Raw genomic sequence first — 27,032 nt, forward strand, 5'->3', positions numbered from 1 at the left:
TAAGACTTTAGCCATGGAGATGTCACAAGTAACAGAAATAAGCGCAAATGTTAGAGCATGTCAGAACACCTCCAGGACCCAGAAAACCCTTCAGACCTCAATAAAGGAGTCCAGACATTAAAAAATATCAGTCTACATATTAGAGGTCGACCGATAGTGGATTTTATCGATACTTAGTTTTGACCGTACGTGCCGATAACGATTAATCAGCAGATATTTTTTTAAATGGATACTGGATTAAAAACAAAACTCCAAGTAAAATAGTGCTTAACTGAAATGTGCTAAATTAAATGAATATATAAATATGAATGTATTAAAATGGGAAGTTCTACAGACAATAATTTAAACATTAAAATATTACAGGTTTCTTTAGCTATAACCTAGACACCTTTCATAGGTAACACTTTGCAAGTCCCCTCTTGTTAACAAGGATGTATTAGCTAGCTTTCATGAACTATATGCATTATACAATTTTTTTACAGCATGTATCAATATTTGAGCGAGACAATTATACCTTGATCATTCATGTTAGTTCATAGTACACTAAGTTTAGCAGATAAAATGAAACCTTAATTTAAAATGTATTAGTAAATGTTAAATTAACAAACTAACAATGGACAATAATACATTTATTTACCTTAGTTAATGCTAAAAATGTTATCTTATTGTAAAGTGTTACCATTTCATATGAATCCAAAGTCTGCTATGCTTAAAAATGGCCATATTTAAATATCTGCAAAGGCCAGAGCACTAACATTTAATAAATGTATATAACATGTATAGTCCCTCACTTTATTTGCTTATATATTAGAACACTTGATGATTATCTAATTTACAATATTACAATATCCACTGCAGTGATAAAAACAAATTGAATCGAATGCTTTTCTGATTTGTTTATGTTTATCAATGTTGAGAAAGCAATCACGTCCCTAGCTTTAAATATGCAACTTCATCGGCTAATCAATGCATAAAAATGATGCAAATAGACAGTCACAATTGCAACATTAAACATTTGGGTCAGGTTTGCGTGTGTTTTTGTCATATTGCTTTAATCACTTGAGGAAGCCACTACTAATGTTATTCCTCTTAGACTCGATGGCAAACATACTGCTGTTCTTTCTCTGCTAATGCAGCATCTAGTCCATACCTGTCAACACTCCCGTTTTCACCGGGAGTCTCCCGTATTTCACACCCATCTCCCCCCCCCCCCCCCCCCCCCCCACCCCACCCCGTTTTGTCCTTTCTCCCGTGAAACTCCCGTTATTTGTGTTCCCAAACGTCGTTATATGAATAATCACATCAATATATTATTCCAAGGTTGCCCAGTTGCCAGATCTTGTATGAAACCCATCCTACTCGCGCAATCAACACATCATACACATTTCAACCCATTTGTGAGCTCAACCTGGCAACCTACAACTCAGTAGCGCTGTTGACCTGCGCAGATCGACGTTGGAAATTGAATAAAGCGATCACTGGTAGAAATGGAGGAGAAGACTCCGTGGTAAATATTTCACGTAATTAACGCAGCATCCGTTTTTTCTGTCGTCCTTTGGCTGGCGTTACATTATATTATGCGCTTTTATTCTTGCAAATGCTTTTAAGCCATTCACGCAAAGACAAATTGAGCGTCAAAATCGAGTTCTCTTTCGGCTTGAAGTTGACCGTCACCCAACTAACACACGCAATTCTGCAAAAATGCCCGTTTTGTCGAGTATCCTCATAAGCAGACTGAGCACTCTTAAATGAGTTAAATAGTTTTAAATGAACAGAAGAGTTGTGAGAGAATGAGGCGCGTGTGAGATCCGCGTCTCTGTCAGCGGCGGCTGCTCTTAAAGACACAGTAGCCAAAAAAAGCTTTCAGTCAGTAAAGTTAATCAAAGAACAAAGGGAACAGAGAAAAACACTCACTGCTCTTGACAAAATCATTTTTATACCTTTAATACGGATTCATCTATGTACAATTTAACATTTATGCAGTGCAAACTGCGTGATAACTTTATTAAATTTCTGTATATTTCCTACCTTTTAGACAAATATTTAAAATATACTGTCTTTGTTGTTTCTACATTCATTTGGAGATTAAATGTGAAATTATGACATTATAAAACATATAAAGAACATAAGGTTTTTATCGTGAGTAATCAGATTTTTTTTATTTCTAACAACCCGGAAAAACTATCGGTGTGGATTTTTGCCGATAACAATAGTTCCACCAATCAACTATCGGTACCGATATATCGGCAAAACCGATGAATCGGTCGAACTCTACTACACATGCGTTTGATATTTAAAATGAGGGAAATACACATGCGTTACTTTTAATTGCCAAAATATTTTTTAGTAATTCTGTGAATTAGGGCTGGGCGATAAAATGATAACGATAATTATCGCGATATAATTTTTCTTGATAAAACGATATCAAGAGCTCGATAAATGTTCGATAATGTTTATGCAGCAAAAGCGGAACTTGACTAATTTGAACACGGACCGTTTATCCGCTCGGCTCAAAGTCCAAACGGCAGCGCGAGCTCACTAGAGCAGACGCGTTTACTCTGATCTGTCTCGGTCACGAGATCCAGTGAGAAGCGCTTGAATTCACCGAAGAACACAAATGTCTCAGTGATTTAAACTAGTTTAAAAGCAGATGAAGCGGCGCTGACGAACAGGAGAAACACTGTGAGCAACGATATAGTCAGAAGGCTTTTCTGTCGACACATTCCCATCATTTACCACGGATTTACTGTAACGTTAGCCTAGTAATATTAACTGCACCATGAAATGTGGGATATACATATTGAATTGTATTATATTATTAATGTAGACAGTGTATTAAAGGACTAATGGAATATTATTACAGTATTTAATAATGCATTTAGGCTACTGGGTTTCATACAAATACCATAGAAACCATAAACTTACATTGTGCCATGATAGTGAGGTGCTGTAGGCTATGCCCGGTTTTATCTGTGTTTATCATGATCTAAATGCATGATACTGGATGACCAATTGTTAATTTTAATAAAACTCAAACAGTCAGAATATTACATTTTACGAAATAAAAATGAGCAAAAAAAATAATAATAATTCTATTAAGATATTTATTTTGTTAAGGAAAAAATGACAAATGTTTGAATGTTATACCTCAGATTTGTGAATGTTCCCCTGTTTGGCAAGTGCTTGTCATGATAACATTATGTTCTGACAATAAAGAGTAGTTTAAAACCACAATTAACGCTCTGGTTTCTTTTTGCTCCTAACTTTCACTTATGAGCAAAAATCTGCCTTTAAACTTGAAAGAAATAAAGATTTGACATTTATCGTGAAATTATCGGTATCAACTGATATAAAAAAAATTATCGTAATACATTTTTTTGGCAATATCGCCCATGTCACAAAGCAGAAGGAGACGAACAGGTAACGTAAACAGTGTTTATTGAACAGTAAATGTGATGGTAAAGGTAGCAGGTGAGTAACCGGATGTAAACAGTTTCTGAGGTGTTTTGATGATGAAAGTGAACCAGTCTCTTATCTGCGGCAGGTGTGGAGTCGGGTGAAGGATCCAGATGGCTGAAGGCGGACAGAGGGAGCCGGGTGGCTGACTGAAGAAGACAGAAGATGGTCCTGGTGGAAGTATGATGAAGGTAAGTAGTTCGATGGTAATCAGGTAGGTGGATAGCGATCTCAGTGAAGGAGTCAGGTAGTCGGTAGTGCAACGACGAGACCAGACAACTGGCAGAGGGAAGGTGTGTGGTATAAGAAGGGAGCTGGTGATGCGGGATGATGATGTGCAGGTGGTGAGGACAGGTGATGGTGATTAGTACTCAGGGAAATGGGAACGAGTGGGCGGAGTGATGATGTCTGGTGTTGATGACGGTGTCTCTGTTACAGTACCCCCCCTCCACGGCCAGCTCCTGATGGCGGAAAAGGCCGACGACGGGGACGACCACGACCTCGAGGTGCTGGACGGTTGGGATGAGCAGCATGGAAGTCCTGAAGAAGAGATGGGTCTAGGATGTCATCACGAGGTACCCAACACCTTTCCTCAGGACCACAGCCCTCCCAATCCACGAGGTACTCCAGGTGGCCGCCCCGACGTCAGGAGTCGAGTATACCTTGAACTTGATAGATGTTGTCGTCTGCAGGGTCCACAGGAGGAGGAGGAGGTACGTCATCAACACCAGATTCTGCAGAAATAGGGATCAGAGGGTTAGTGTAGGGCTTTAACAGAGACACGTGGAATGAAGGTGAGATTCGGTAGTGTGAGGGTAGTGACAAACGGTAGGTGACATCATTGATCTGCCTCTGTATGGCGAACGGACCTATGTAGCGGGGACTCAGCTTACGGCAGGGCAGTCGTAGACGGATGTCCCGGGTGGAGAGCCAGACCTTCTGTCCAGGTTGGTATACCGGAGTAGGGCGTCTCCTGGTATCGGCCTGGCTCTTGTGTCTACGAACTGCCCTTTGGAGATGGATATGAGTCCCAGACCCTCTCGCTCTCCTGGAACCAATGATGAACTGCTGGAACGTCCGATGGTTCGCCTGACCAGGGAAACAGAGGAGGTTGGTAGCCGAGTATGCACTGGAATGGGGTCAAACCTGTGGTGGACTGTTGGAGGGAGTTCTGTGCATACTCGGCCCAGGGCAGGTAACGACTCCAGCAGTCCTGATGATCGTGGCAATATGACCGCAGGTATCTCCCGATCTCCTGTATCTTCCTCTCAGATTGACCGTTCGATTGAGGATGATATCCAGATGTTAGGCTTACAGAAACTCCCAGCAGGTTGAAGAAGGCCTTCCAAACACGGGAGATGAACTGAGGTCCTCGGTCAGACACGATGTCTTCGGGGATGCCGAAGTGTCTGAACACCTGGCTGAAGAGGATTTCGGCTGTTTCAAGTGCGGTGGGCAGACCAGGTAGAGGGATTAACTTGCAGCCTTTGGAGAAGCGGTCTACTACCACCAAAACGCAGGTGTGAGAGTCAGACGATGGAAGATCGGTTATGAAGTCCACTCCGAGATGGGACCAGGGCCTGGTGGGTAATGGTAGAGGAACGAGTTTTCCCTCAGGGAGGCGACGAGGAACCTTAGCCATAGCGCAGACTGCACATCCCTTGACGTATCGGGAGACATCCTGGGTCATATTGGGCCACCAGTAGCGTTGTTGAAGGAGCGAGAGGGTCAGCTGGCTGCCTGGGTGTCCAGAGCCCGGAGAGGTGTGCACTGAGTCCATGAGGGACGGACGTAAACGGGACGGAACATAAGTCCGCCCCTCAGGACCTCCCGGCGGAGCAGGTTCGGTGAGAGTGGCTTCGGCGATGAGGTCATCCAGTTTCCACTGAATGGGACTGACTAGCATGGCTGGAGGGAGAATAGGTTCAGGATTGGAGTTTACAGAATCCGGTTGGAACTGACGAGAGAGTGAGTCAGCTTTCACGTTCTTGTCCCCTGGTCGATAGGTTACCTTGAAGTTAAACCGGGTGAAGAACAAGGACCAGCGGGCTTGACGGGAGTTGAGTCTTTTAGCGTCTCGAAGGTACTCTAAGTTACGGTGATCCGTGATGACCACAAATGGATGTTTCGCTCCCTCCAGCCAGTGTCTCCACTCTTCCAACGCCAGCTTGATGGCCAGCAGTTCTCTGTTTCCGACGTCATAGTTCTGCTCCGCCGGGGACAGTTTCTTGGAATAGAAGGCACATGGATGGAGTTTTAGAGGCTTCCCCTGCCGCTGGGAGAGAACCGCTCCTACCCCGGTGGTTGAGGCGTCTACCTCGACGAGGAACGGAAGATCTGGGTTCGGATGAAGGAGGGTAGGAGCGGAACTGAAGGACGCTTTAAGCTTCTTGAAGGCATTGGTGGCTTCCGCGGTCCAGGACAGAGACTTGGCCCCTTTCTTGAGCATGGAGGTGATGGGAGCACTGATCTTACTGAAGTTCTGGATGAATCTGCGGTAAAAGTTGGCGAATCCGAGAAAGCGTTGAAGTTCCTTGATGTTGGTAGGTAACGGCCAGTTGGATACGGCCTCCACCTTCCTCTGGTCCATAGTAATTCCCTGTTGATTGATGACATATCCCAGGAAATGGACTGTGTCCAGATGAAACTCACACTTCTCAAGTTTGAGGAAAAGCTGGTTATCACGGAGGCGTTGTAAGACTTGTTTCACATGAAGAATGTGTTCGGACAGGTTGGCAGAATATATGAGTATGTCATCAATGTACACGATAACAAACCGCTGCAGGAAGTCTCTGAGGATCTCGTTCATGAAGCCCTGGAATACTGCGGGAGCGTTGGACAATCCGAAAGGCATGACCCGGTACTCATAGTGGCCAGCAGGGGTAATGAAGGCTGTCTTCCACTCGTCACCTTTTCGAATACGGATCAGATTGTAAGCACTTCGGAGGTCCAGTTTCGAGAAGACGTGGGCTCCACGCAGTTGTTCCAGGGCGGCGGGGACCAGAGGAAGAGGATATCTGAACTTGACTGTAGAGTTATTGAGGGTACGATAATCAATACAGGGGCGCAAGCCTCCGTCCTTTTTCCCCACAAAGAAGAAGCTGGAAGCGGCAGGGGAGGTAGATGTCTGAATGTATCCCTGTTGCAGAGCCTCTTTGATGTACTCATATAGTCTCGCGCAAGATGGCCGCCACAGCAGTGCTTGAGTGAAGCTCCTCAAATCTCAGTCTGCTAAATGCACTAATCAAACTAACTTTCGTGCATATTTATCCCACGTACAAGTTCTGAGTGTTACTAGAGTGAAAAAAACCTTTTTTGTGATTTGTTGGATGAACACCGTTACAATCTGTTCACTTGATCATCTTTCCTGTGCTCCACCATGGAACAAAACGTGACCAACGCATTCATTCTGAACGCTCTCCAACAACTTAAGAATGAGATGTTCACGTATTTTGACCCGAAGCTTGACAACCTGCAAACAGCTGCCAATGCTTTGCAGTCTTCCCTTAAATCTCTCGGGGATCAAGTTGGCGAGCTTGAATTTAGAGTCAGTTCAAACCAGGACAACATAACTGATCTAGAGGAATGCGTTGAGACGCTGGAGAAGCAAAATGCTGTCCTGATACAGAAAGCTGAGGACGCTGAAGGTACTGATACAATCAGCTTTATTGGCCGTTTACTCACTCTTCTCTTCGGCGAAGCTAGCTTTCCCACCCCGCCGGTGATCGAGCGCGCTCATCGCACTCCTGGAGCCTCCTCCAAACGGAATTCCAAAGCTGGTCCTAGACCCATTTTGTCAAAGTTTCTCCATTTTCAGGACAAACTTAAGATCCTCCGCCTCGCTCGGGAGAAAAAGGAACTGATGTACCAAGGCTCTAGAATTTTCATTTATCCCGACTTCAGCCACGGTTTGACGCAGAAACGCCGCCTGTTTGACCCGGTTAAAAAGAAACTGCGTGAGATGGGAATCCGCTACGCGCTGTTGTATCCAGCAACCCTCAGGATCCACATCGGTACTGAAGCTCACCTCTGCAACTCTCCAGATGAAGCGGAGGTGCTTATTCGGGATGTTCAGATGAAGTCTCCCTAGTTCGGGTCTGTTCTGATTTGCACTTTACCTTATTTTTTGCACGTTGTAACTATTATTTCATTTAACTATTGAATCTTTATTTGAGCTTGACTTGACGCAAAAAAAAATAAAAATAAATAAATAAATAAAAATAATTAAAAGAAATATATAACTTTGCACGAGATTGCAACATGTGCAGACTGAGACTTGGATCTTTTTCTTTTCTTTCGTTTTATATTTTTTGTCTGTCTTAATGTTTTTTGTTTATCTGTTTGTTTCTGTAGAGTGTCTGTGTGTATGTGGCTTAGGGTGTGTGTTGACTCCCATGGTGCTCTCATGGTTTTTTCTGCAATATGTACCAACATGGATCCCTTCATTAATCACTGTATTATAATTATTATTTTTGTATTTTATTTTTTTGATAATTATGGGTAAAGGCCTTTACGTTGTGCACCTCAATATTAGAAGTCTACTCCCCAAAATCGATCAACTACGTGCGTGGTTGACCTATAATAATCCAAGTATTATCACACTATCTGAAACTTGGCTTACCAGCAATATCTCTGACACCGATATTAGTATAGACAATTATAAACTGTTTAGATCGGACAGAGGCTCAAGGGGAGGCGGAGTAGCCACTTATGTTTTATCAAACTTTAATTCTCAACGTATGGTTCCTAATGAGATTCCTGTACATTTTGAAGGACTGTTCATTAAAATTACTCTTCATGAAAATAAGCAGCTAATTATTGGAAATATTTATAGACCGCCTAACTCTCCCAAATTGGAATCAATTAAAAATATTATTTCTACTGTATCTTCCTTAGTTTCTAACAAGGAAATGATACTTATGGGTGACTTTAATATTAATTGGCTTCATTCATCAACACTAACTGAAAGAAATATGATTACTAGCTTAAACTTGACTCAACTTATAACTGAGCCCACAAGACTTACTCTTACCTCTAAATCTCTTTTGGATTGGGCTCTAGTTTCTCACCCTGAACGAATAATTAAATCTGGGGTTCTACCAGACTGCTTTAGCGATCACCACATGATTTATTGTATTTGGAAAATTGTGAAGCTACGTCTCCCTCCTAAGTTTATCAAGATAAGGCAAACCAAATTCTTTAATAGTGACCAATTTATTAATGATTTGCAACAAATTAACTGGTACAGGCTAAATCTAATTCCATTTATTGATGATGCATGGAATTTTCTATATACTGAGCTTCTGTGTGTTATAAATAAGCATGCTCCTTGGACCACTGTTAAAGTTAAAGGTAGTCATTTACCATGGGTAAATGGAGACCTTATTAATCTCTTTAAACAGAGGGATAGGGCTTGGTACAAGTTTCGACGTACTAAATATATTGCTGACTGGGAAGAATACAAACGATTAAGGAACATTTGCACTATGCAAACGAGAAACTCCAAATCAAATTATTTTAGAAATTGCCTAACGAATTCATTTAAAAACCCTCGACGATTTTGGAAACAGGTTAATAATGTACTTGGGAAATCTGGGCGGGCTATAACTAATTTGAACCTAAATAATGAAATTATAGATGATCCAGCTACCATTGCTAATGCTTTTAGTTTGCATTTTTCCTTAACACCACAAGTACAGACTTCTACTTATCAACTTGATTTGGCTCCTTGTTTTCAGCCAGGCAGTTCTTTCTCATTCACAGAGGTCAGCCCAGCTGATGTGCAAAAGGCCATAAGTGAACTGTCCTCTATCAGTGGTGCTGGTCCAGATGGCATCGAGAATAAGTTTATTAAAATTGGTTCTCATGTACTAGCAGTGCCACTGGCCTCACTTTTCAACTTATCACTCTCTTCTTGTAAATTTCCTTTAGCCTGGAAAAGTGCTAAAGTTATCCCAATTCACAAAGGTGGTGATCCTGAAAATATTAATAACTACAGACCCATCTCAATCATCAATAGTGTTGTAAAAGTTTTTGAGAAAATATTTTTTTTGCAATTATCGAATTATTTGGCCGACAATAACTTATCTCAATGCCAATCTGGATTTAGAAAACATTTTTCTACCACTACAGCACTTCTTAAATTTACCAATGATGTGTTCTCAAGTTTTGATAAGCGTATGTGTACTGGTGCTTTATTTTTAGACCTTACCAAAGCTTTTGACTTAGTTGATCATTATCTACTCTTAGATAAATTGTATTCTGTTGGTTTGTCTAATTCTTCTTTGCTTTGGTTCAATTCTTATTTACACAATCGTCGCCAGTGTGTGTCCTTTGGGAGCAGCGTTTCTTATTTCACTGGCATTGACAGAGGAAGTCCTCAAGGTTCCTCTCTCGGGCCTTTACTATTTTCGATATTTATCAATGATCTTCCGCGTAGCTGCACTGAATGCAATATTCAACTTTATGCTGATGACACGGTTATTTATTGTCACAAACCTAATATTTATGATATCAGTACTACACTACAAAATGGTTTTGATTTAGTCCAGAGGTGGTTATTGTCCAACAAGCTTCTACTTAACAAATCCAAATCATATTCTATGCTTTTTCAAAAAAAGCCTGAAAATGTAACTGAAAATTCATTAAAAATTAAATTTCTTGATCAAACTCCCATAAAACCTACTGGGCAGGTCAAATATCTTGGCCTTTGGCTTGACTCTGATCTTTCTTTTAGCACTCATGTACATAATATAACTAATAAGCTCAATTACTCACTTAGAATTCTATACCAATCAATTAATTGTTTTAATCTTCCTGTCAGAAAAAGAATTGTTTCCCAACTTTTATTGCCAATTTTGGTTTATGTCGACATCATATACCAAAATACTACAGCATCCTGCCTTCAGTCTCTTAACACTGCCTACAATAGCCTGTGCAGATTTATCCTCCGCTGCCCCTACAGAACACACCATTGCGAAATGTACCATCAACTGTCCTGGCTGACCCTACCAGATAGAAGGCGTTTTCATTGGTTACAATTTATTTATAAATGTATTTATATGGACTATCCTTCCTATTTAAAACAATATCTAATTCCATTTAGCTCATTTTATAACTTGCGACGCAATAACCAAATTTATTTTCTCATTCCTCAAATCAATAAAGAAATAGGAAGATATGCATTTCAACATAAAGCACCATATGATTGGAATAACCTTCCACCTTCAATTCGCTCTTTGACTTCCTTTCCAATGTTTAAAAATGCCCTAGCTCAACATCTTCAGAACACATGCAATTGTTTTTAATTATTATTATTTTTATTATATGTATGTGTGTATGTGTATGTATATGTGTATATATATATATATATATGTATTTGTGTATGTGTGTGTATGTATATTATATACATACACATATGTATGTTTTTTTTTCTTTCTTTTTTTTTTCTCTGTGCTGGTTTGAGGGTACAGATCAGGACAGAGGCTGGAGCATTATTATTATTGGTGGTCACTACTGCATTACTGCTCTACAGTGGTTACCACTGATAGAGGTGATACCCTAAAACGGGATTAAATGAAACTTATTTTAAGCATGTTGCGTTAATCCTTTACACTTTTGTGTGCTAATGTGTTTACTGTGATGTTTAGGTACCTATATACTACATGTGTTTACTCTGTTGAGGGATGAGTGAGCAACCTTTGGAGAGTCTTGTATGAGTGAATGTCTTGTTTGTATGAGTTATGTATTATATATTTTTTGTACTTACTATTATTGTAAAGTAAGTTGTTGTTGTTGTCTTCTGTTTTATTTGACTGCTGCTGTAAGGTCAATGTTAATCTCTGTACTTGGAATTGAGGACCCCCTCGAAAACGAGATGGTTCATCTCAAGGGGTTATTCTTCTTCAATAAATAAATGTCAAATATACTCCTCCATGGCCTTCTGCTCCGGGATGGACAACTGATAGATCTTTCCTCGGGGTGTCGTGGCCCCAGGCAGCAGGTCGATCGCACAGTCCCATGGCCGATGAGGAGGAAGTTTGGTGGCCAGCTGCTTGCTGAAGACATCCTGGAACGCCCGGTAGACGCTGGGAATCTCGAGATGTTCACCAGTGGGAGGACTTTCTACTGAAGTGGAGTTAATGGGGATCTTGGAAGACTCTACAGAAGAAGGAGTAATCTTATTGACGGAGGGTAGGCAGTGAGAGAAGCAGTTATCTCCCCACTGGCAGATCTCACCGGAGGACCAGCAGATGGTGGGTTCGTGATATTCGAGCCACGGGCGTCCCAGGATGATGTCAGCGGTCGAGCCCTCCAGTACCAGAAAGGAAAGTTTCTCTTCGTGGAGGCATCCAATGCGAACAGTTATTTCCGGACTGCAGTGACGAATCTGTCCGCGGCCTAGCGGTTTTCCCAGGATAGTTTGAACTTGAAGAATCTGAGGGTTATTCTGGCGTCGAGCATGCAATTTCTGTAGAGTGGTTAAGGAGATGAAGTTGCCTGCGGCACCGGAATCGATCAACGCTTTCGCTGAAACAGATTGTTTGGCATGAGTGAGTATTACCGGGGTGTACTTCATAGATGAAATGGGTGATGGAAGGCGAACTGAACTCACCGCCGGCCGTGGAGGGCGAACAGGACAGGAGAGGAGAAGATGACCAGCCGCTCCACAGTACAGACATAAGTTATTAAGGATGCGGCGCTGGCGTTCAGTTGAAGACAGATGAGTGGAATCCACTTCCATAGGTTCTGGTACTGGAGGACTGACTGAACTAACCACGGTTGCTGAGCGAGGAGGAGGAGGCAGAACAGGGTTATTCAGGAAGCAGGCCGAGCGACGTTGAGCCACTCGAATGGAGCGCTGAATGAGACCTTCAACTCCGATATGATCATCGTAGATCGCCAGCTGTAAACAGATATCCGGGTTCAAACACTGTCGATAGGCGGTGATCAAGGCTGTTTCATTCCATCCGCTGCTGGCGGCCAGAGTGCGGAATTGAAGGGCATAGTCAGCAACAGAAGATTTACCCTGCCGTAGACGGAATAGTTGATCGTGGATTGACAGTTCATTTGAAGCTTGAGAGAAAACCTCCCGGAAGTGAGTGATGAAACGGGAAAATGACTGAATGACTGTTCCTTTCGCATCCCAAAGAGCCCGGGCCCAGAGAAGTGCACGTCCAGCGAGAAGTGAGATAACGAACGCGATTTTCGCTCTATCCGAGGTGAACAGTGGAGCTTGCAACTCCATAAACAACTCACATTGAAGCAAAAACCCGCTGCACTCCCCCTCCTCGCCAGAGTAGGTCGCTGGTCGGGCCATGGGACATACAGAGGCAGATGAAGAAGCCGAAGAAGAAGAACTGATGGCGGGGGAAATGACAGGTGGAATGATGTTCGCGGCTCCAGCCAACGCTGAAGCTTCCACTCCGCCGTCACCTGTTGGATCTTGCATTTGTGGTCTGGTCTTCTGTCACAAAGCAGAAGGAGACGAACAGGTACAAACAGTGTTTATTGAACAGTAAATGTGATGGTAAAGGTAGCAGGTGAGTAACCGGATGTAAACAGTTTCTGAGGTGTTTTGATGATGAAAGTGAACCAGTCTCTTATCTGCGGCAGGTGTGGAGTCGGGTGAAGGATCCAGATGGCTGAAGGCGGACAGAGGGAGCCGGGTGGCTGACTGAAGAAGACAGAAGATGGTCCTGGTGGAAGTATGATGAAGGTAAGTAGTTCGATGGTAATCAGGTAGGTGGATAGCGATCTCAGTGAAGGAGTCAGGTAGTCGGTAGTGCAACGACGAGACCAGACAACTGGCAGAGGGAAGGTGTGTGGTATAAGAAGGGAGCTGATGATGCGGGATGATGATGTGCAGGTGGTGAGGACAGGTGATGGTGATTAGTACTCAGGGGAATGGGAACGAGTGGGCGGAGTGATGATGTCTGGTGTTGATGACGGTGTCTCTGTTACAGCCCAGTCCTACTGTGAATTACACTGCGCAAACCAAAAGTAATACTACCCACCGAATGAAGACGGGTTGGCTCTCCACAGAACATAAAATCTAAATTTTATTTAATTTTTCGTGTTCGCATTTATATTATATATTCTAATGTTTTTATCAGCAAAGCAATTTGCACGTAACTTAACGTTATATTTACTGCAGCTATTAGGGGTGTAACGATATTCAAACAGAACCGAAAAAACGCGATTCACCACCTACGGTACGAACCGCGATACTCTCATTTCGAACCGAAAGTGCCCCGCCCCCTACTGCCCCGCCCAGCTCTCACTTCACCTTATGTCACAAAACCATTTTTTCTGACAATCGATTAAGTAGTAATTAGTAGCCTACACTAACAACTAATGAAAGTCACGTGACTTTTGGTGATCGATCACGCTTAGCAGTTTAGCCTGCCGTGTTTGTGGCGGTGCGCCACAGAATCAACACCGGCCGCCACATATTGCGTTTTTTTGGTGGCCGCGAAAGTGAATTTTTATCCCGCCCTTATTGGATCGCTAAGTGATGTAGATGACAGACTGCTGCTGCGCTTGTGACAGGTTGCATGTTACTGAAGGAGCGAGAGCGAGAGCGAGAGAGAGAGCGAGAGAGAGAGCGAGAGAGAGAGACCCTCCTCCGGCCGCGCGCGCGGTATTCTCCCTTCCGCATATTAATCAGAATCAATTGAGAATTGACACGATGGTAAAAGGTTCGGAAGACCGAAGTTTCACGTGGAGCGTTGGGAGGATTTTTTCCCTGAATTACCGCTGGCTGTGAATTGTGCTAAAAAAAAATAGTTGCCTTATCTTCTCTGAAAAGCGTTCCGCACATTCAGCTGAGACAAACCACACTTTCAATAACCCTAAAAACCTATCCAGTGAATAAATGTTTTCTGTGTTGAGAGAAATCTTGTGCAATGTCCTAAACTGCCGGGATAATCACACAAACGCGTACACGTCCGCTAATGACTCTCCGATTCACGCACTAATGACTCCTTTGAACCGATTCCATTTAATGAATGGTTATAACAACTGATCTATCCAACACTGACCTCACCAGACGTCTGATTCGGTGTATAACAAATCGGTAATACTTTACAATAAAGTTAAAGTCATTAAACTCTAGTTAACTACATTAGTTAACATTAACAATTAATAAACTGCACTTCTACAGCATTTATTAATCTTTGTTAATTTCACCATTTACTAGTAGCGTTATTAAAATCAAAAGTTGTTAACATTAGTTATCCTAATGCACTGTGAAGTAACATGAACAAACAATGAATGAAAAGCTGTATTTTTATTAACTAAGATTAACAAAGATTAATAAATACTAGGGATGCTCCGATCCACCTTTTTTGTTTCCGATACCGATTCCGATACCTGCAATTCAATATGGGCCGATACCGAGTACCGATCCGATACAAAGGTAAAATGTTAAAAGAGCTAAATTACTTAATAAGCTGTATGCATTACTTTGCAAGATATCAGGCTCAACTTAAACAATAGTTTTTTAGCCTTGTAAAACAAAATGACAAACAATGTATTCACAAGTTTAGTGATTTATTAAACCAGCACCAGAGCAACAAGTGCAAAATAAAATAAAAAGTTCAGTAGCTTAAACTTGTTGACATTCAAAATTAAAGTGCAAAATTTGCACAGGATGTTTAATGGATGCTATTTGCACTGCAAATAGGAAATTAAACTAGAATAGTGGATAATTAAGCAGTAAAATTTAGTCTAGAAAAATCACAAGTGCACAATAATTGTATTAAATCTGAACATGAAAAAAGATTTAGTGGGGAACAAATATGAGAATAAGTGTAACACTAAATCTGGTAAAACGTTACACATTGCTCTTTGTATTGTTGTAAAATACATTCATGAAAAACAAGATAACAAAAATCAAAAATATTAATTATTTTATAGCCTACTATAAAATTGAGACATGTTTTAAATGTATAGCACAGCGGTTTAATGAGGCAGCAACATGATGGATAGTACAGAACAGTCTATACAGAACAGTCGCTGTATTGATATGAAAAGCGGCACACAACGCGTATGCGCATCCCGAGCGCAGAATGATGCGCTTGAAGCAACATGAGTCACAGCGCGCAGCGCGTCGAGTCCACATTGAAGAGTTCAAAGCACGAAGGAAAGACATATTGATGCTTAGAGTATTATACAGTATCTATCTAAGCAATAGTTTATTTATTATTTTCTTTTAACAGTTTTAAATGTCAGTTACTGTGCGCGTGAAGAACAGTTAGCTGCTATATAGTGCTCTGACTCCAGTGTTGTGAGCAGACACCCGGTAGAAAGTAACTTAGTTAAGGTACAGCAATAAAGTCCGGCAAGATAAAGTTGTTTAATGCAAAACCATAGACCTATATCTACAGATCAAGTATAATTATAGTAACATTTAATCATCTTGGAGAGAGTTTTTCATCGTGTTGACTGTCGTACCGAACGCGACGCGCTGCTTGATGCTGAATTGAGAATGACTGACAGCCGCAGCGGAGGGAAAAAGTGTACGTGATCTTGAATTTAATGACTTAAATATTCATTTATATCTCACATTATACTATATAATGGCTTCAGAACACTTATAATATAGTGCACGACAACTTTATGGTGCTTTATAATGTTTTTGTGCCTTTTGTGGGGCTTAACAATAGCACAGAATAGTATACGCACAATATCGGATTTGGATCGGCCTCGTCTGACCGATACCCGATCCGGCAAAAATGTCAGTATCGGAGCCGATACCGATACTGAATATCGGATCGGCGCATCCCTAATAAATACAGTAAAAAAATAGTTAATGAGTTAAATTGTTGTTTTTAAGTTAAAAGTGAATAGTGTTCTTTATTCTTGCTGGTGCCCTGCCAGGAACCCCACAGCAAACAAAAAATGCAGTTTTGTCTCACCAGCACACTTCAGTCAATATGTTGTGTCTGCCAAACTGCAAATGCTCTACAAATACTCTCTAGACGAAGAAAACTGCAAGAAACTGCTGCATTCGTCCATATTAACATGACATTTGCGATGGTTTTACCTTTTAGTACAGGTTCGTCTCACCAGCTAAAAGCAGCCCTCTTACGATTCTCCGCCTCGCCTGAAACAAGAAATTTAAAGTCAACGTCACAGTTCTTTACTAAACAAACGTAATGTCATGGGGAATCGAGTACGTTTACAACACACTAAATGTCCTGATAAAAGCAGTTGTTAAAGGATTAGTTCAGCCCAAAATGAAAATTTCCTGATAATTTACTCACCCCAATGCCATCCAAGATGCTCATGTCTTTCTTTCTTCAGTGGAAAATAAATTCAGTTTTTTAAAGAAAACATTTCAGGAATTTTCTCCACACAATGGACTTCAATGGCAACCAAAATGTTTAAGTCCACATCGATGCAGTTTCAAAGGGCTTGAAATGGCTCTGGATGATCCCAGCTGAGGAATAGGGTCTCATCTAGCGAAACGATCAGTCATTTAAAAAAACAAAGATGAACACAAAACAAAGAATATGGGCGATGAGGAGGAAGCAGGCCTCTAGCTAGCCGCCGTTTTGTTTGACAACACTTCGAATGTCAACAAGAAGCGACTTCACCCAGGATCGCTTAGAGCACCTTTAAAAAAAACGGGAAAAAAATTCCACTGAAGAAAGAAAGACGAACATCTTGGATGGCATTGGGGTGAGAAAATGATCAGGAAATCTTAATTTTGGGGTTAACTAATCCTTTAAATACAAGTCGATAAAATCCATTACATCTGATATAGGCCTACATGTTATTAATTCTGTTCAAAATATATGAATCGCTAAAAATGGCATTAAATGTAGGCATAACACATTCAATTTTCACATATGAACATAAATTTAAGAAAACTTACCAAAAATGTATTGAATATTGCCTTTTATCGTCTGCTGTTCTTGCTCTTCAGTTTTCAAACCTGAATGCAGCACGCGCAATCCCATAATGCCACATCACAGTAAATTGTTGTAAAAACATGAGCTACAGTGACAACACTTCATACCTGTAAATTAATTCACAGTTGATAGGGAAGTTTACTGTTAACAACTGTAATACTCTTTTTGACCCATAATGCATTGCAAATTACAGTAATAACTTGTAGAGTTAGAAAACAATTTTCTGTAGAATTTCCCTGTTAAAACTACAGCAATTTTTTTAAACCGATCACAGCAAGTGCATGTGATTCGATGTGAGGCGTCCGTAACGGTCACATCCATAACGCATTATTATGGTTGTTCAGAGCTAAGTAGTGAGATGAAATGTCGATCCTAATAAGCATAAACACCGTTTAGCTTTGCATATAAAGTTTCAAGTTATTTGCCTTTACAATTATATTATATAAACTTAATCTTTAAAACGTTACGGATGTAACAGGGCCCTAAAGCGCCGAGACCCCTTATAAACTCAACAGGCAGTGCTGCTGTTATGACCAAATTACTATATTTATTTCTCAGGCATGCCTCCATCTTTCAGAAAAATGCTTTATGTTAAAACAAAGTTTTAAAAAGGGGGTCTTTGATCCTTTTGAAAGCATGAAATATGGTTGGTTGAAATTAAAATTTTAGCATTGTCGCTCACCTCATATGTGGTGGAAAAACAAAGCAATTTTCGTAAATAATTCTAATACAGCACATTAATATAGTTTATTTCAGACCTAAATGGACAACTTAAAAAGGGTTTTGATCTTTAGGTAAAAACTTTATTCTTTCATGGTAAGGATAACCTTTGCGTGGAACTGCCCTAATGTAAGTTCCGGTGTTAAAAATATTTATCTATATTCAATGCTTGCAAAGATTTTACATTTCCCACGTTCATTGCTCATACAGGGGCTATATAAAGTGTCTGACATTAATTTTAATAAGTAAATGTAATCTACCAAAGATACACGTCGACAAAGAAATAAAGGTAAACATGAAAATGGCAACAGCAAAACATGGGATCAATTCCCCTCACAGATCTCAAACTTTAACTTAACATTCAGTAACAGTTCTCACTCCAGACATCGAAACAATCACACAAACGAACACAAAATCGCTCAGGACTGAATGAACTCAACATGTTCTCCTCATGCTCGCTGCTGCTGCACTAACGTTACATGTTTATTTCAATGAGGAGACGCCAGAAAAGACGCACAAGTATCGCTGTGATCGATGAAAACAACACAGAAATTAGTCTGTCGCTTAATCAAACTGTATAAAGTGTGTGTGATGGTTGTGTAAAGATGAGAAATACCGTGAACTGCTCTCCTCGCCTCAGAAGCTGAAACTCAATGAGGGAAGAGACGGCGCGAGCGAGCGGTGACGTCATCAGCCTCCAACGCACGTGCGTACGGGACACCCCCTCAGCCAATCAGGGCCACGCAGATTCGCCTATTCACTTGTAGCCTTCCATTAATATTCTTTTTATTTCCCTTTCTCGTTTTATAACAACAGAACAGATTCAATTTACACTTCACACAAAGAAAAAGTAAAATGTGATACAAAAAAAAAACAATAAAATATTAATAAAAAAAGAGACAGATAAAAAAAAGGAGTATACAGACAGTGTTTACAAAGTATTTTTCTGTAAGGTCTACATTCCCAGTTTACATAATATTTATGTATGGCTCCCACAGCTGATCAAAGTCTTTCCTCTTGCATTTAGCAATAAGTTAGCCTTTCCAGCTCGACACAGTTTGATATCTCCTTTATCCACATTTTCCCAGATAGCTTGTATAATCGGCCCGAGCCTGCGGCTTCGACTCGGCATCGGCGTGTGTTAACCGGGCCGACTGTGGCCCGTAGCTCGCTCTGGCACATGCATTTTTGTTACTGCTGTAAAGCACTGGGCCGATTCATGTTCACCTTAACTAACCCGGCTCTGGCTGTATGATCTAGACCACTTCTGTAAATGACTCGGCTTAGGTTAAATCATTCGGCAGCAAACTGAGTAAGCTGACGAGAAAGCCCACTTATAGCATTCAGCAGTTTCTTCTCGCCGGTCTGCGGACTGGCTGAAAGGGGTTGATCGCGTCCATGCAGAGGAGTTGAAGGTTGAAATGTCACTTGGGATAAAACTCCTGCTACCCTGATTTACATTTGTATAGCTCACCGAATTTTCATTTACATGTTAAAGCCTACCCTAGAATTAGGGAAGGGGGGTCATGGGGGGACAACTGTCAAGCAAGGCCCACGTCAATTTCTGACAATTCACGGCAGTTTTCGGTGTTGCCTGCAAATTGCCGTGTGCAGTCTTTACGACTGCACACGGCAATTTGCAGGCAACACCGAAAACTGAACCTCCACGACAATCTACAGTGCCGCTTACTGACGAAAATCCCACTTTTCATGCAGTGTGAACCTTTGGTCTAATTACACATTGTTACCTAGTCAACCGTTATATGAGATTTGTTTTCATGATTATCGCATGTAAATAGTTTTATCTCTAAAAACAGTTTAGCCTATAACGCTAGTATAACGCTAGTATATAGGGCATAGTGTAATGACAAATAAAAATCGTTGATTAATACCACTACCAAGGCTCAAAATAGCCCCACACTAACACGGTAGCATAATGAGGGTCCCTACCTTCAAACCGAAGCATTGAGAACTTTGTCATTGTCCAGACAGTTTAATAAGAAAATATTTTATACATACAGTCAACTTCGCGTATAGAGGCAGAAGCCATGTTTGAAAAACAGCCTCTACCAGTCGATCTACGAACACCGATCCAAGTCCGCTGAACTGTGTAGAATCTCATATGGTCCGTTGTTTCCGGAAGGATATGTACACGTATGTACACGTAGCCTACTGTTCGCGCTCACCTTATCACAACTTACAGCTCTTTCACATCTCACCAGCGCACTTGGATCGGCGTTACCGAATTATTGTTAAGCATAGCAAGAATCATAGCAACAAGGCTAACAAACGTAAGAGTTATACCCACCAATTAACATTACCCCTTCATTCATGACATGGATACCGTAATCATAAAGAGAGAACATAGTTGCATACCTTTATCTTTTGCTCATTTCTAAATTGGGCACCTGATGGCTTTGACCTTTCTTTTCCATCTCTGTGTTTATTTGGCACTCGACAATCAGCAGATTTCCCCATTCCCCAACTATCACTCACGAGTCACGACCAGAAGTCAAGACTAAACCAATTTACCTTGGTGGTGGTGACCGCATAATCGTTTTGTATTACCTATTTTTATTAGCCATTTCACACAATTCAGAAAAACAAAAATGTGCAGGAACTATAGAGGCCTGTATTTATAATATTATGAATGAAATGTGCGTTATTTGGAAGAAAGTTGAGGTGTGACTGACTTAGCTCACTATGGATCCCCGTTCCCCCCCTTGTCCGTTCCATTTGGGAGAGACCCAGAGGTGAACTGTCATCCGCGCCCGCGCCCCTTCGCGAGACGGGAGAAATGTGGATTTCAGTGTTGTAGTTCCTGCTTATAATGATGTAAAAATCGGCATTTTGCTTACCGTCTTTTCCGGACTATAAGTCGCATCAGTCAATGTGTCATGAAGAGGAAAAAAAACATACAAGTTGCACTGGACTATAAGTCGCATTTATTTAGAAATTTATTTCACAAAATCCAAGACCAAGAACAGACATTTAATCTGGAAAGGTTATTCAGCTCCACAACAGCACACAGAACAACAGCTGAATAGTGTCCGGCATGTTAGCGTAACACATTAACAGTTATTCAGCTCCACATTAGCATAAAGAACATATACCTGGGAGGCTGAATAGGCTAAATTAACATACGCCAGCGAGTCCAACAAGTTACCGGTAAGCAAGTTCACCAAGCTCCCGATCTCATTCCACAACACTGAATACATTGAGTTCTTCCTCGGTGTCGCTTCTGAACAACTCCGCTAACTAGAGCGCCCTCTCGCAGCTGTAGACGGTAATGTTTTCTCTTGGTTCATATCAGTCAGTGAACTAATCTTGATATATAAAGGCGGGCGTACACGGTGCGAGTTCGGACACTCGGGAGGTCGTGAGATATTGCTCACGTTACGAGTCAGTTAAACTGATAATCGCGTCAAAGCAGCTGGTACACGGCACGACTGTCCTCCTGCACGAATTTTATCCCGAGCTGGCGGTTAAACACAGTCTCTGTGAGAGCTTTCAATGTTTCAGGCAATAGCTTCAGATAGAAAAATGACAGAAATGTGTGTGCAAATGCAGATACTGTGACAGTAGCCATTCAGTTCAACATAAAAACATGAGAGAGAGAGAGTGTGTGTGTGTGTGACAGTGTATGCGCACGCTGTGTGGTTGCTGCCACTGAGGTATAGCCCCATCGATCTAGCCTGTGAGGCGGTTGTGTATGATTTGGCAAGGGGACAGCCTATACGCTGGTGAAAATCGGGCCGACTCCCCGAATTTTTTAAACATGTTTAAAAATGATCGGGAGGTCGGGGAGGTGCTCATAACGTGCTCGGCTCGGCTCGTAATTCCTGTCACACGCTGCGAGCCGCGACCATGCGAGCATCACCGATTTGCACTCGATTTCTCCCGAGTGAAAAAATAATCTGCGAGCTCGTAAAACAGCAAAAAATCGCACCGTGTACGCCCGCCTTAAGTCGCACCTGACTATAAGTCGCAGGACCAGCAAAACTATGAAAAAAGTGTGACTTATATTCTGGAAAATACGGTAATTCCTCACCAGGGCTCTACACTAATTCCCCCCCAATGAGTACATGTGCTCCTAAATCAGTGGTTCTCAAACCTGTCCTGGAGAACCCCCAACACTGCACATTTCTTTGTCTCCCTAATCAAACACACCTGATTCAACTCATCAGCTCATTGTCACATGGGTTACTTTTACTGTTTTAGTTTTTTCCCATGGTATCGACTCCGTATCGGTATCGAGGTATTTTAGTCTGGTATCCTATCGAAGTCATAATTTTGCTATCGTAACAACACCACTGCATGGATCTTCATGTGTCGCTTCAGGCGATGTTTAATAGAGAAACTGGCTTCTCTCCAGTGTGGATCCTCTCATGTCTTTTCAGAGATGCTGACTCACTGAATCTCTTGTCACAGTGTGAACACTTGTAAGGTTTTTCTCCAGTGTGGATCCTCTCATGCGTTTTCAGAGATGATGACAGAGTGAATCTCTTGTCACAGTGTGAACACTTGTAAGGTTTTTCTTCAGTGTGAATTCTCTGGTGCTGTTTTAAATTGGCCGCTGTAATAAAAGTCTTCTCACACTCAAAGCACATGTACTCTCTCACACCAGTGTGAGTTTTCTCATGTCTATGTAAAGTGTGCAGCAGTGAAAAACTCTTTCCACACACAGAACATGAATGCGGCTTCTCCTTCGTATGAACTCTCAGGTGTGTCTTCAGGACTGATGCCCTAAGGAATGTTTTGCCACATTGATCACATGAGAACAGCTTCTCTCCGGTGTGGATCCTCATGTGAACATTAAGGTTTGATGATTGACTGAAACTCTTCCCGCACTGATCACATGAGAACGGCTTCTCTCCGGTGTGGATCCTCATGTGAACATTAAGGGATGATGATTGACTGAAACTCTTCCCGCACTGATCACATGTGAACGGCTTCTCTCCGGTGTGGATCCTCATGTGTTTCTCAAGATTAAGTTTGCTTGTGAAACTGTTTCCACACTGAGTGCAGGTGAAAGATTTCTTGGCTCTTTTCTTTAAAAATGTCTGTTTAGTCTTTGAGCGACTCAAGGCTTTTCCTCCAGGTTGGACATGATGTTCCTCCTCCACTTCTCTCAGTTCTTCCCTCTCCTCCTTCACTTCTCTCAGTTCTTCACTCTCCTCCTCCACTTCTCTCAGTTCTTCACTCTCCTCCTTCACTTCTCTCAGTTCTTCATTCTCCTCCTTCACTTCTCTCAGTTCTTCACTCTCCTCGCTCTCTTCCATCAGGTCTGACATGAAAGAAACAAATATTACATTTAATTTTCAGTACATAAAAATATTTATCTTCAAAGAGAGAATATAAAGTGAAGGGACATGAAAGTGAGCCCTGATGTAATGGTAGAAATTAGACAACTGTTATAAAATATTGTGATCATTTGATGCCTTTTTATAATTTGACTATATGTCCTTGAAACTTTCCATGAATGAGGGAAATTTATCTTCCAATTATTATTTTTAAAACATTATAGGCACGAATCCCATGTTTCTTTAGCAAGAACTATTAAATATATTTGATCAATGACACAATTATCTAACATTATATTAAAGTAACACTAAGGAACTTTTTCCTCTGCGGTCGCCCTACAGGTTGGAAGCGGAATCGTCTCATAAGAACTACAGAAACGCGACCCGATCTGGCAATCTTATCACTTTGGGATTTTAATAAGATAAAGGACAGCAAAGCGGAGGCATAAGAGCTTTTCACCCTGTTACGACTTGATGAACCACTGAAACGATTAAAGGTAAAAAATCTTCCTGAGTGTTGCTTTAACATTAATAAAAAATACAATGCTGTTTTGACACCAACTTTGAGATTGATATTTATTTTACTAAAACTTTAATTATTAATTGTCGTTCACACTAGACTTTTCCTTCATAGACTTCCATTCATGCGCATGTGAAAGTGGAACACAAGCTCAAGTGAATAACCCTGTGAGAAATAACACAAGTGTTTAGCATTCAAGTGGAGTGGATTTCTTATTTAATTATTTGTATTATTATTTGTTATATGTTGAGTTAATGTTTGTAAAAAAGCTGCCGCATGACGTCATTTCACGGCCGCAGTGTCTGTAGTCTGTAGAAAATTCACACGCTCAAAATGTAGAGCGTCCACGGCTTTAACTAGCTTTTAACTATTTGTATTAGCATTATCTGTGTCCTACATGTTTCACTCAACACTGTTACTCCTGACATGATTTTCCTCCTTTTAAAAACAGAGCATTTCTTAAAAAGGTGACACTCAGGAAGTGACATCATCTGGGCTCTTTCTGATGCATGATGGGAAGACAAGAAAATAATCTCAATCCATTGTCTCAGTTTTTACACAAACTGTAGCATTGACTGTATTCATCAACCCTGTTACCAAAGTTACTGTAAGAAGAATCTCTATAACTATGATAACTTGTATGATATTTGATAAAAACAACTTCATCAGTAACTTGATGTTTACTGATTATTCCTAAAAAAATAAAATAAAAAAAACCTAAACTATGTTGAAAATGACTAAAATTCTGGTAATGTTGTTGCAAATTGGGAACCAGATATAAAATAAATGTAAAATAAAACAGTTAAAATAGTATTTAGCCTGATCTGATGTTAACAATCAATATAAAAATGTCTCAAATCTCCCTTTACTGACCATTTGTTGAAGAAAACCCAGAACATTCTGCACCATTTCATAGTGTAACTGTTTATCTAAATGTGATGAAGTGCTTGAATGTTTCTAACATGAATGTTCTCCAGCATCATGAATGAATGAAGAATAAACACCAACCTCTTTGTTCTACAGGATCTTCAGTGTGTTTCATTCTGCAGGGTTCTGGATCACTCGTGTTCTCACTGTCCTCTTTAATAAACTCAGTCTCTGCAGATTTCAGCTCTTCCTGATGCTTTCATGCTCGTCTTCACTTGTAGCTGATGGGGATTTACAGCATTTATTGGAGAATTACTGTGGGAGGAGCTTCACTGATGATGTGATTGCAGTGGGAGGAGCTGATCTGCCAAAAGCTTTTTGGGTTTCGTTTTTATAATAAATTGCACTTCTAAGTATTTACGTCTGTCTATCTATTCATCGTACAGTAACTGATGCCAATTCACTAATTTTTTATAATTTTTATTGCTAATCCTAACATTATTCTGCTTCTTCATTGAAATCCAGGTATCTAGAAATATAGAAAAGTTAATGATTTAAATTCTTGCAAATATAAATAATGGTAAGAAAAACAGTTAAATCATAAACACAGAAATAAACGTTCATATAGTAGCCAACAAATCCCCTCAGTCTGCTGACACCAATGAAATGAGCTTTAAAGTCCGCGTGAACCGGAAGTTGCAAACGACTTTTCTCAAGTGTTGTGACGCATTTCCGAGTGAAACGGAATATTGAACAGAGGGCAGGGTTTTACTTCAGCGCTCCTCCTCTCCATCTCTCGCCCATAGCAGAGTAACGGTGTGAGGGAGTGGTTAAGCGTTTAACCAACCCAAGTCGTCAAGCCTATGTCATCAGAAAAGAACGCCATTCCAGACCCGGAAGTAACTTTTCAGACTTTGATTAAAGATAACTTCGGCAAACAATTGTTTTCCGTGTATTAACTTGCACGGATTAATTGTTCACCACAAGACTAGTAATATGCGCTAACAAAGTAAATAGGGTCAATTTTGATTTCATGCCGACTTTAAGTGACAATTTACAGGAGATCTGAAGACATCAGCATAATAAATTAGGTGAAAAGAGGAACTATTGTCATGAAATAAAGAGTGTTTTCAGCAGATCTGTTAATATTGATGAGCCTCAGACTATCAACACTCATTCAACAAGCCATTCAGGATCATCAGCAGATCATCTCACTTTATTCTGAGTGTTTGCTGTTAGAAACACATTATTTGAGTCAGATAGATGACTAACGACTATTAAACTGCGCCATTGAAAGACAATACTGTTATTTCTCACAATATGACATGGATAAAACATCAATAACACAAAAACAATCACTAATGACACTCATCTTCATAAACCACTACAGATAAATAATTACAGCAGCATAATGTTCAAATTATTCTAAATATAGCTAGTTTAATCTTATGATAACTACATTAATCACTATAAAATAGGTAGATCATTAAAATAATAACATTTTATATGCGCAGAAACTGATAATGATCATAAAACTTTTAAAAATAAAGAGCACCACAAAGCACTATTGTTCCAAGAGTAAAACGATATTCATATTTATTAGTATTGATTTAATGTCTCACATGGCTCATTATAGGCTCAATGTAAAGCATTTAGCATTATCTGTTCCAGTTTGACACTTGAGATCGTTATCCATTTAAAGGGTTAGTTCACCCAAAAATGAAAATAACGTCATTAATGACTCACCCTCATGTCGTTCTAAGCCCGTAAGACCTCCGTTCATCTTCGGAACACAGTTTAAGATATTTTAGATTTAGTCCGAGAGCTTTCTGTCCCTCCATTGAAGCTGTATATACAGTATACTGTCCATGTCCATAAAGGTAATAAAAACATCATCACAGTAGTCCATGTGACATCAGTGGGTTAGTTAGAATTTTTTGAAGCATCGAAAATACTTTTTGGTCCAAAAATAAAACAAAATAAGACTTTATTACGCATTGTATTCTCTCCCGGGTCTGTTGTGAATCTGTGTTCAGGACTCCGCAGTGACGCTGCTGACGGAAGACGCTGATGACGTGTTATCTGGTGCGCCCGAGCTTCGTTTACAGTCTGAGGGAGACGCACGCTATATTCAAGCTATTCTACATTGTTTGCGTGGATATCATTTTTTTAATGGTGCGTAAATGTGCATGTCGCGGATGAGACACTTTTACAGCGTGCGTTTCCCTCAGACTGTAAACGAAGCTC

General features: G+C 40.7%; 1 protein-coding gene across 7 annotated transcripts in view; it reads right to left on the reverse strand.

Moving 5' to 3' along the window:
* The window catches only part of LOC306996438 (uncharacterized protein), a 102,754-nt gene that overhangs the window by 23,004 nt on the left and 52,718 nt on the right, over positions 1–27,032 (reverse strand). The window contains exons 1-3 of one of the 7 annotated variants that reach the window (XM_079608917.1): positions 18,712–18,771; positions 17,339–17,482; positions 16,505–16,564 (exon numbers count right to left, since the gene is read on the reverse strand). The exons of 1 other annotated variant lie outside the window; for it this stretch is intronic. The gene's annotated coding sequence lies outside the window, so the exon portion shown is untranslated. 5 more of the 7 variants (XM_079608912.1, XM_079608921.1, XM_079608920.1 and 2 more) reach the window with 5 other exon arrangements.

The sequence above is a fragment of the Phoxinus phoxinus genome (assembly GCF_949152265.1).
Source record: "Phoxinus phoxinus genome assembly, chromosome: 1".
NCBI classification, from domain to species: domain Eukaryota; kingdom Metazoa; phylum Chordata; class Actinopteri; order Cypriniformes; family Leuciscidae; genus Phoxinus; species Phoxinus phoxinus.